The sequence below is a fragment of the Mus caroli genome, chromosome 16 (assembly GCF_900094665.2).
Source record: "Mus caroli chromosome 16, CAROLI_EIJ_v1.1, whole genome shotgun sequence".
Classification (NCBI taxonomy): Eukaryota; Metazoa; Chordata; class Mammalia; order Rodentia; family Muridae; genus Mus; species Mus caroli.
The window spans coordinates 20287638-20299089 of record NC_034585.1 but is presented as its reverse complement, the minus strand read 5'-3'; the positions used below and the strand labels follow the sequence as shown (position 1 = coordinate 20299089).

The 11452-nt window shown below is 47.8% G+C and overlaps 1 pseudogene; it reads right to left on the bottom strand.

The window, feature by feature from the left end:
- Positions 1-275: 275 nt before the first annotated feature.
- Positions 276-5301, bottom strand: LOC110312042 (annotated as a pseudogene).
- Between the last annotated feature and the right edge of the window lie 6151 nt (positions 5302-11452).

Below are 11452 nucleotides of genomic sequence, written 5' to 3'. Positions count from 1 at the left end.
TTTTTTTAAAGATTTATTTATTTATTACATGTAAGTACACTGTAGCTGTCTTCAGACACCCCAGAAGAGGGCGCCAGATCTCGTTACGGATGGTTATGAGCCACCATGTGGTTGCTGGGATTAGAACTCTGGACCTTCGGAAGAGCAGTCGGGTGCTCTTACCCACTGAGCCATCTCTCCAGCCCCAGTTTCTAAATTCTACACACACACACACACACACTCACACACACACACACACACACACACACACACGGAGGGGAGGTGTCCCACGGCTGTCATGACTGGCCAGTCAAAAACAGTACATTACAAATGACTTGTGAAACCAATGAGTTCATCAATGGTGACATGGAGATGTCCAACAGCTGTGACTCATACAGAGTGAACTCTGAGTGATTGTTGTTCACCTTGGCCAGGGCAAGCAGTGCTTGGGCAGCCCACCACATCATGTCCACACCAGTTGGTTCAAAGGGTGGATTCTGCATATGCAGGAGGCTTGCCTGGCTCTGCTGGAACTGTGTGGCAGCAAGGCCTGTCCTCCAGGAACCCAGGAGGTTGCTGATGCTGCCCTTCTGCACTACAATGGCCAGAGCTGCCAGGCTGTCCCCCTGGGCCAGATTTGCCAGCAGTACCATGGCCATCTCCTGGCACACTGGGTTCTTTCAGTCATTGAGGAAGAGCACCATGGTACTATACAACTTCTCTGGGCAGCGTGGCCAGGATCAGGACCACATTATTGTCCTGGATGCTGAGTTTGCTGAGGATTTCCAAGACCAATCTCTGGGTAGAGAGGACGGTATTGGGGTCTAGGGTTGAGAAAGGGTCCTGGGCTTCAGCTGAAGGGCAAATTGCCCAGTGTAGGAGCCCGTCCAAGACAGGCAGGAAGATGCTCTCAGGGTACAGGGATAGATAGGTCCAACTGCCCCGAGATGTTGGCGAGGGCGACCAGCGTGTTTTCCCGGAGCATCTCCAAGCAGTCCCATCACCACTCCACTTTGTCACAGCTCACCCCTTGGTCCTGCTCCTTCTCCTTCTTATAAGTTAGTGGTACCTGCTTCCACTCTGGGTGCTTATGATGCGGCAGATCAGCAGCCCTGGGTGTTTGGACATCTCAAAGTTTTTGCCTGGCACAAAAACAGGTTCCGCATAGTATTGGAGACACAGACACAGCACTTAGGGAGGGAATCCTGCCAGTCCAGAAGGGTACACAGTGGGGTCTCATCCTTACTCTGGGGTTCATCCTCTAAAATTTTGATGTTCCCGTGGCTCTGTGCTGGGCTAACGCCAAATGGAAACTTGTTGCTTTCCTTGGTGGCCTCTGCACTGCACTCTTTGTCCCCTCATTAGTCAGTGTGCTAGACCGGGTGGACAACATGTCATCCACGATGGCTGTGATCCTTTTTTCTGGAAGGCCAGCAGGGTGTGTGTGTGTGGGGGGCTCTCCTGCTCCATTGTCCCTGGTGTGCCCTCTACTGTTGTGAGGTGTTTCCAAGGAGGTGTTGGGCAGGGCACATAAAGACCAGAAGGCAGCAGCTCTATCTTGCTCTCAAGGTGGGTCTGGATATGCTCAGTGGTATCCCCACTACCAATCCGCCAGTGTAGCAGGCCACTGTCACACTCCTGCACGCTCCCAAGCTTATCTGAGCAGTCCACCACAAACGGGTCATTCCTCTGCACCGTCTTTACCGAAAGCTTGTCAAATTTACTGACTAGCTTCTCCTCAGTATTCTCTGAAGATGGCTTGTCTTTGCAAAAAAGGGCCATCTCCTCACCATTTCCAACCCCTTCTTCCTCTTCCTCCTCTAGTTTAGGATCGAGGTATTAAAGAGTCTACCTTATTTCTGATTATGTGTTTATGCAAGTGCATTTGGGACGAGGGCATTGGATCCCGGGAAGCTGGACTTAGAGACAGTTGGATGCCTCTCTTGCGGGCTCTGGGAACTGAACTTGAGTCCTCTGCATGCACAGAGCCCTCTCTTAACCACTGAGCCATCTCTGCAGCCATCCAGTTGTTGGGATCTTTTGTGCACATGTTTGCTCCACTCATCTGCCTCCCTAGCAGTGGGGGTGAGAGTCGAAAGCAGGGATCTGGTAGAATCCAGCTACAGGATGTAGCCAAGGGAATCTTTCCATCTCAGCTTCTCCACCTGAAAACAGGGCTAGAAGCTTGGGGCACTGGGAAGATGACATTTGGATGAGCACCTGACACCCCACCAGGAACAAGGCTAGCAGTTGCTCAGTATTAGCTGGTATGTAACCACAGGCTTTTCCACTCATGCCCCAGTTCCCAAATAACAAACCAGAGGCTTTTTATTTGATAACAAATGCCTAAGCCATAAGCTTTGGCCTGCTCTCTGACTAGCATTTAACTTACATAACCCTTTAAACTATTCTATGTTGTCCACATGGTTAGTCACCTCTCCTCAGTTTCATGTTCCTAGAGTCAAGGCAAATCTCCTGCCTCTGACATCCTGAACAGAGGCCTGGCTTTGGCTTTCCCCTGTAGAGGAGGGGAACTCTTTCCCCAGAGTTCCAGTGTCTTTGTCACATCTTCCACCCTCTAACGCTGCCTCAGTTTACTGGACATCAGCTTTTAATTGACAGCTGATGCTCCCACACAGTAAGAAGAGTGTCTCTCCAGATGGGTGCTAATCCTGACACAGTCCCAGGGCTATCATAGATACTAGGTACCTGTGCACTAGAAAGTAACCAAGAGATTAATTAATCAAATCATTGGCATGNGAGGCTGGNTNTNCTTAATTGCTCCTATGACTTCCCAAGTGGAAGAGCTGCAACGCTTGACAGAGGACAAGGAAGAGGTGAGCAAGGAACTTTAGTGAGAAGGGACAGGGAAGAGGGTGGGGAGGACGGACAGAGGCCAAGCCCAAGGGCAGTGGTGGATTTCTTGGAGGAATGGGGAGGTGGGACCATGAAAACTGTTAAAAAGTCTCCCCACCCACAGCATTTTAGAACTGGAAAGGTTGCCTGGACACCACAGAATTCTCCCACCCCTAAGCCCAGGTGACAGTAGATGGCCTGGGGGAACAGGAGTCCTGAGACAGCACTGACAGCCATACCTGCTCCTGGCAGGGAGCCCACATCCTCCACCTGGCTCCTCAAGGCTGCTTCAGCAGGGAGCTGTTCCCATGAGGATTCCTGGAGGTGTGGCAGAAGCAGAAACTCTGGAAAGGAGAAGAGCACCCAGTGTAATGTCCTCTTCCCTCCCCCATACCCTCCCTCATTGCCATTCACCAGTTGCCCCTCTCTCCTCTGCCCCTTCCCCTGTCTCCAGGATTCTCCCCCATTAACACCTGGCCTGACCAGGAAGCTGAGTTTTGCATGGGACCCTGCACTTTCTTGTCAGTGCTGGGTTCTGGTCACAACCAGGGGCTCCTGCTTGGGACTCCAGTGACAAGAGGGCAGCATCACCCAGTGGCCTTCTCTGGCTGGAGCCATTCCCCATTGCTGCTCTGAGATGAGACCCTTGTCCCTGCCTGCCCCACCCGCACCCAGCTGGACAACAGTTGTGAAACTCATGGCAGAGACTCAAGTCCCTTGTATAAAGTAGTATTTGTGTATGTCCTGTATACATTGTCCGTGTGCTCAACCCGACATTGCACATAATACCTAACACAACGTACATGCGAGTAGTTGTCAGGTGATGCTGTTTGAGAGTAATAACGAGGAGACAAGTGTGTACACGTTCAGATGCAATTTAAACATTTGTTTGTTTTGTGCATGTGAGTGCATGTGTGTGAGAGAGAGTATGAACATGCCATGGCATGTACGTAGAGGTCAGAAGCCAAGCTTGGGTGTCAGTCTCCATCTTCCATTTTATTTGGTGCAGGCTGTTTCTTGTTTATCTCTGCTCTGCATACTCTAGTCCCCGTCGTCCAGAAAGTTCTGGAAGCTTCTATGTTTCTACCTTCAATCTTCCCTTAGGGTGCATCCAGCTTTCCATGGGTTCTGGCCATCTGACCTGAGGCTGTCAGGTTTTCATGCAAGTGCTGTTACTAATCACCATCTCCCTAGCCTCAAAATGTAATTAAAAAATGTTTTGCAGCCAGGCGTGGTGGTACACGCCTTTAATCCCAGCACTCGGGAGGCAGAGGCAGGCGGATTTCTGAGTTCGAGGCCAACCTGGTCTACAAAATGAGTTCCAGGACAGCCAGGGCTATACAGAGAAACCCTGTCTCGAAAAACCAAAAAAAAAAAAAAAAAAAAAAGTTTGCATTTACAGTTTGCTGGCTCCTTAGATACAGAGCCCACAGGCATAGAGGCCCAATTGTACCCTGCTAGTCAGAGTCTAGTTACTGATGGACACACCTCCCTGACTGTGCTTATGTATACTGCAGAACTCTGTTACTTAGATACTGGAGAACTTGAAAGGCAAATGAACAAAGAGAAGACATTGGAGTACTGTGCAGATCGCAATTAGGAGAAGCAGCTAACATCCTAAAAAGAAAGAAAAATGAAGAGGTTGGAAAGGAACCACGAGCAGAGATTGGAATAGCCAAGACCCAAACTGTAAGGGTGTTGTCCCCCAGAGAGGAGGAGCTACCTGTGGCTCGGGTGGATGCTGTGCGCAGCTCCGGGGGGTGCAGCTAGTGTATGCAAGTGCTTCTCCAGGGGCTGACGACTTTGGCTCTGGGAGTATTGAGAGGGTACTGGAATAACGGGAGCCCCACTGGTGGGAGGGCCTGCTGTGCACGGCAAGAAAGTGTTCCCAAGTAAAGGCTGATAGGACCCAGAGGCCAATGGCCTTCCCTCCTTCATCAGTTCCAACCAGTCTAGAGAAGAGAGAAAGAAAGATGGGGCTGGGCATGGTAAAGACGAGCTCGCTAGCCAGCGACATCAGCTTTGCAGAGAGTTTGTTTTCTACATTAGCTAACGAATTAAGTTAATGTGGTGATGGAGTCCCACGTGGTCCAGGCTGACCTCAAACTCACTATGTGGTCAGGCATGGCCTTGAGCTTCTAATCCTTTTGTTTTCACTTCCCAAGCCCTTAGTGTTACAGGCATGGGCCACCACACCCAGTTTCTACCAGGGACGGAACACAGGGTCTTGTAATGCTAGACAAACACTCTAGCAGCTGAGCTATGTCCCCAGGCCCTGGAGTTAGTTTTGAATTTGGTTCACTTGAAATCGTCAGGCGTCTTACGTTTAGTTTTTTCCCTAGATATGGGAACTGGTTCATTCTTCAGTTTCTTGACAAGTTTTTGGATTGTTGTGGGCCAGTAATAGCTTGATAGGACTCTCATGAAAGCCACTTTAGGTGTAACCCAAGAAAGCAAGGTTGACATGTTGGCTCACAGGGTCCCAGCAGAAGGCTCACCGGTTAGGTCATCCCAGTCACATAGAGAGAGAAAGAGATCTATCTCGACGACAAACAGACACTCAAACTAAATTCCCCAAAACCATCACCACCAAGAAAACAAAAAGTGCTTCACTTTGCTTATAACGTGTCTTTGACTACATGACAGTCTTAGGGTTACTGCTGCTGTGATGAAAAAACCATTACCAAAATGCAACTTGGGGAGCAAAGTGGCTATTTGGCTTCCACTTCTAAATCATTGCTCATCATTGAAGGAAGTCAGGACAGGGACTCAGAGAACCTGGAGGCAGGAGCTGATGCAGAGGCCATGGAGAGTGCTGCTTGCTGACTGGCCCAACATGGCTCGTGGCTTGCTGTTTAGCTCAGGTAATGTTGTAATAACCATCCTCCTGCCTCAGACTCCTGAATGCTACCGTCATAATTGTATGCTACTCATAACCAGGAGAAGGATCTTTAAGGCAGCTCCCGCTAGCTCAGTCAATGTCTCATTCAGACACTAGAACACGCCCTGTGTTTGTATGTATGGCCTGTTACTTTTCTTTCCCACTAAATAAAAGAAGGAACCAAACGTTAAAACTTGGGAGACTTGGGGGCTGGAGAGATGGCTCAGTGGTTAGGAGGATTAGCTGTTCTTCTGGAGGTCCAGAGTTCAATTCCCAGCAACCACATGGTAGCTCAGGACCATCTATAATGAGATCTGATGCCCTCTTCTGGCATGCAGGTGTACATGCAGATAAAGCACTCATATACATAAAATAGGTAAATAAGAGAAATCTTTAAAGGGGCTAGAGAATATGGCTTAGCAGTTAAGAGCACTGACTGCTCTCCCAGAGGTCCTGAGTTCAATTCCCAGCAGCCACATGGTGGCTCACAACCATCTGTAATGGGATCTGATGCCCTCTTCTGATGTGTCTGAAGATAGCTACTACACATATATTCATATACACAAAATAAATAAATAAATCTTTAGCCGGGCAGTGGTGGCACACACCTTTAATCCCAGCACTTGGGAGGCAGAGGCAGGCGGATTTCTGAGTTTGAGGCCAGCCTGGTCTACAGAGTGAGTTCCAGGACAGCCAGGACTGCACAGAGAAACCCTGTCTCGAAAAATCAAAACAAACAAACAAACAAACAAATCTTTAAGGAAAAACAAAAGCAAACAAATAAAAACCCTTAGGAGACTTGCAAATGTCCTCTTATTGTGGCTTCATTCTGCCACCTAGTGGTCAAGAAGAGAAAAATCAGACCAGAGCAAAATGAATTTGTCATTATCATTTACCAAGAGCTTTCTGATTTGTGTGGTTAAACCTTTACCAAGCCGCCCGGCTTGGTGGGGCACGCCTTTAATCCCAGTACTCGGGAGGCAGAGGCAGGCGGATTTCTGAGTTCGAGGCCAGCCTGGTCTACAAAGTGAGTTCCAGGACAGCCAGGAGAAAACCCTGTCTTGAAAAAAAAAAAAAAAAAAAAAAAAGCCTTTACCACGCCTACTTATGAGTCGACTACCTGATGTTTCCAACTGTTTTATCAGTTTAGTATTCTAAACCCTAGGCTCCCAAACCAAAATTTCCAAAATACTTGTACTTGGCGCTATAAAGCATAGATTGTAGAGTGAGAGGCTCTCAAGTTTTCATGCCCGGAACTCTCCCGCTGCGTCCTCTCCTCGCTCCTCCTGCTCCCCCTCCCTCTTTGAAGGAAGGGTTTGTTTCATTTCTAAGTTTGAAGGTGTCGTCCATCACCGTGGGGAGGTCATAGTGGCCCGAGTGTGAGGCAGCTGGTCAGATTGCATCCACAGTCAGGAAAAGGGAACAGAGAGGGGACAATCTAGTGTTGCTCTTCCCTTGAACTCCTCACATTTATATCAGCACCTAGACCAGAAATAGCCTGAAGGCCTTGAGGGTCATGTCTTCCCCCAGTGTGCTGAGCAAAATCATAAATAAAAACTGTTCCACTTAAGATCACAAATCCAAAAACAGAAAAATTATAAATCCTTGCTGTGTGGTAGTGGCACAGGCCTTTAATCCCATCACTCAGGACACAGAGGTAGGCGAGTCTCTGAGTTCAAGGTAAGTCAGGTCTACAGAGTGAGTTCCAAGAGAGCAAGGGCTACACAGATAAACCCTGTCTCAAAAAAACAAAAACAAAACATAGATAGATAGATAGATATTAAAACAAGCTAAAATAAAACAAATCCTGTCTCAAAAAACCAAAATAAATAAATCAAGTTAAAAACAGTACCTCCAACAACAGCAACAAAACAACACACCCACGACAAAACCATAAATAATAAAATTTTGGAGCTGAGGGTCTATTTCACGTATAGATTGCTTCTGTGTAAGGCACTGGGTTCTATCACACACACACTTCCTCTCTCTCCCTTCCCCCCTCACACACACTTCCTCCCCTCCCTCCACAGGCACACATACACAGAATACATGCACATTCTCTCTCTCTCTCTCTCTCTCTCTCTCTCTCTCTCTCTCTCTCTCTCACACACACACACACACACACACACACACACACACACACGAGTGCATGCACATACAAGCCCTCTCACTCCTGCTTTGAGGAACACAGCAGCATGGCAGAGTCTCCTGCACTCCCCATCAGCAGCTCTGTAACCATCCTTTCTGCAGTTGGTGAGAACCAAAGCTGACCCTGGAACACAACCTCAGTGCCCTTGGACCCAGCCACCCACATGCAGCAGACATAGACTTGAGGTACAGACTAGCAGATCTCCTTGATACGAACCCAGTCACTCTTCAGTCATTCAGTTTCTAGGCTACCTGACTCATTCATTTGTCTTCTTTTTAAAAACATAGTCTTCTGCTGGAGAGGATGTGGAGCAAGGAGCATACTCCTCCATTGCTGGTGGGAGTGCAAACTTGTACGGCCACTATGGAAATCAGAAAGCTGGTAATCCGTCTACCGTGAGACCCTGCTATACCACTTCTGGACATATACTCAAAGGATGCTCCATTCTACCAATGAGGTCACTTGCTCAACTATGTTCACAGCAGCTTTACTCACAATAGCCAGAAATTAGAAACAACCGAGATGTCCCTCAACCAGAGAATGGATACAGAAAATGTGGTACATTTACACAATGGAGTATTACCCAGCTATTAAAAAAAAACAGATGAAACTAGAAAAAATTATCCTGAGTAAGGTAACCAAGACCGAGAAAGACAAACATGGTATGTATTCACTTATACATTGATATTAACTGTAAATTAAGGATAATCATATTGCAATTCATAGACCCAGAAAGGCTAAGTAGTAGAAAGTGCTTTAAAGGTGACACATAGAGCTCCCTGGGAATGGGAAATAGAAAAGATTTTGCAGGTGGATTAGGGGCTGATGGGGACAGGAGAGATCAGGTCGCAGGAGTGGGAGGAGAGACTTTGAGGGAGAGGTGACTGTTATTGGAGGCCACTTGGGGGATACTGTGAAAACCTAGTGCAGTAGAGACTCAAGGATTCCACAAGGGTGACCTTAGCAAGAACTCCCAGTAACAGAGGACATAGATTCTGAACCAGCCAACTTCTGTAACCAACCAACTTCCAGTGGTGGGACTGGGACACCAACCCAGTCACCAAACCTTCAACCTACAATCTGTCCTTCCTGCAATTCATGCTGGGGCAGTGGAGGCTTAGGACTTTTGGAAATGGCCAATCAATTACTGCTCTAATCTGAGGCCCACACCATGTCCCACACTGACTGGATGACTGGAACTAGAGGCTGGAAAGCCTGGAGACCAGGGATTGAGGGGGAAAAAACAATAAAAGATTCCTAATGGCCAGGCAGTGATGGCTCATGCCTTGAATCCCAGCACTTGGGAGGCGGCGGAGGCAGGTGGGTTTCTGAGTTCGAGGCCAGCCTGGTCTACAGAGTGAGTTCCAGGATGGCCAGGGCTACACAGAGAAACCCTGTCTTTAACCCCTCCCCCCCACCCAATAAAAAAGATTCCTAATGATATTCTGTTATACTCATAAATGGGTCCCTGGCCCAATCATCTCCAGAGAGGCCTCTTTCTAGCAGCTGATGGGAGCCAGGAGAACATGGCCCAAAGAATCAACTAAGCAGGGCTCTTAGGAGCTCACAGAAGCTGAAGCCACAATCGCAGAGCCTACATGGGTCTGTGCTAGGTCCTTGGCATATATGCTGTGGCTGTTAGCTTGGTGTTTTGTGGAACTCCTAACAGTGGCTGTGGAGGGTGTCTCTGACTCTTCTGAATGCTCTTGGGACCCTTTTCCTTCTATTAGTTTTCCTCACCCAGCCCAATGTGAGGGCTTGTGCCTAGATTTATTGCATTTTGTTATGCCCTGTTCAGCTACTATCCCTGGGGGTCCAGCTCTTTTCTGAAGGGAAAGGAGGAAGGATCTGGGGGAGAAGGGAGGTAGAGGGTGGAGCCTGGGAGGAGCGGAGAGAGGGGAAACGTTGGTCGGGACATATTGTAGGAGAGAAGAATTTTTTAAAAAGATTTGTTTGTTTGTTTGTTTATTTTATGTGAGTGCACTGTAGCTGTCTTTAGACACACCAGAAGAGGGCATTGGGTCTCATTATAGATGGTTGTGAGCCACCATGTGGTTGCTGGGAACTGAACTCAGGACCTCTGGAAGAGCAGTCAGTGCTCTTAACGGCTGAGCCATCTCTCCAGCCCACGAGAGAATTTATATGCAACCATAGTCTTTGTTCTTTTGATTACAAGAGCAGAAAACATGGTAAAATGTTTCACTGATCAGCAGGGCCAGTGATAGCTCAGATAATAAAGGCCTTTATCCTGTCCCTGGAACTCACATAAAGACAGGAAAGAACCAAATCCACAATGTTGTCCTCTGACTTCTACATGCATGCATGGCGCACACACCCCCAAACACACATATAAGCATAATAATAATAATAATAATAAATCAACAATATGGGAAGTTTAAAGAAGCCAAGCAGATCCCTACAGTGGAGCGTTAGGGGAAGAGTGTCTCTCATGCTTTAGTATTCAATAAAAAGCAAAGCATGAAAATGAATGCACTTATAAGTGAGTACATACTTATGTACATACATGCATACACACATGCATGCCCTTTTGGTTCTGCGTTACCTCACTCAGATGTGTCCTGCCTTCAAGATGTGCAGGGACCAAAACAGATCAGAGGCTGAAGGAATGGTCAACCAATGACTGCCACAAATTAAGACCCATCTCAAAGGCAAGCACCAATCCCTGACACTATTAATGATACTCTGTTATGCTTGCAGACAGGACCCTAACATAACTGTCCTCTGAGAGGCTCCATCCAGCAGCCAAGGGAAAGAGACCCGCAATCAAACATTAGATGGAGATCAGGGAGTCACATGGAAGAGTTAGGAGAAGAATTGAGGGACCCGAAGAGGACAGGGACTCCACAGGAAGAACAACAGAGTCAACTAACTTGGACTCTTGGGGGCTTCTAGAGACTGAATCACCAACCAGGGAGGGGACCATGGGCTGGACCTAGGTCCCCACATACGTGGCAGTATACAGCTTGGTCTTCATGTGGGGTGCCCCAATAACTGCAGCAGAGGCTGTCTTTGAACCTGTTCCCTGCCCGTGAATTACATTCCTCTAGCTGGTCTGCCTTTTCTGGCCTCAGGGCAAGAGGATGTACCTAGTGCTGCAGTGACTCGATATGTGTGTGTGTGTGTGTACCCAGGGAGGGTGGATCACCCTTCTCAGAGGAGAAGGGGAAGGGAGGGAGGAATGGGGGAAGAATCTATGTGAGGGCCACTAGGAGTAGAGGAGCAGCTGAATTGGAATATAATGTGAATAACTAAAGAAATTAATGGGAAAAATTGTATGCTGTGATTTTTGTGTGAGAAAGCATAAAATCTAAGAATGAAAATGAAGTGACCATGTAGCCCTTTTCTGTTTCATCCAGTGTGCATGTTTCTGTGTGTGTGCCTGCTTCCTTCCTTCCCTCCTTCCTTTTCCTTTTTTTTTTGTTTGTTTTTGTTTTTGTTTTTGATTTTCGAGACAGAGTTTCTCTGTGTAGCCCTGGCTGTCCTGGAACTCACTCTGTAGACCAGGCTGGCCTTGAACTCAGAAATCTGCCTGCCTCTACCTCCCAAGTGCTGGGATTAAAGGCGTG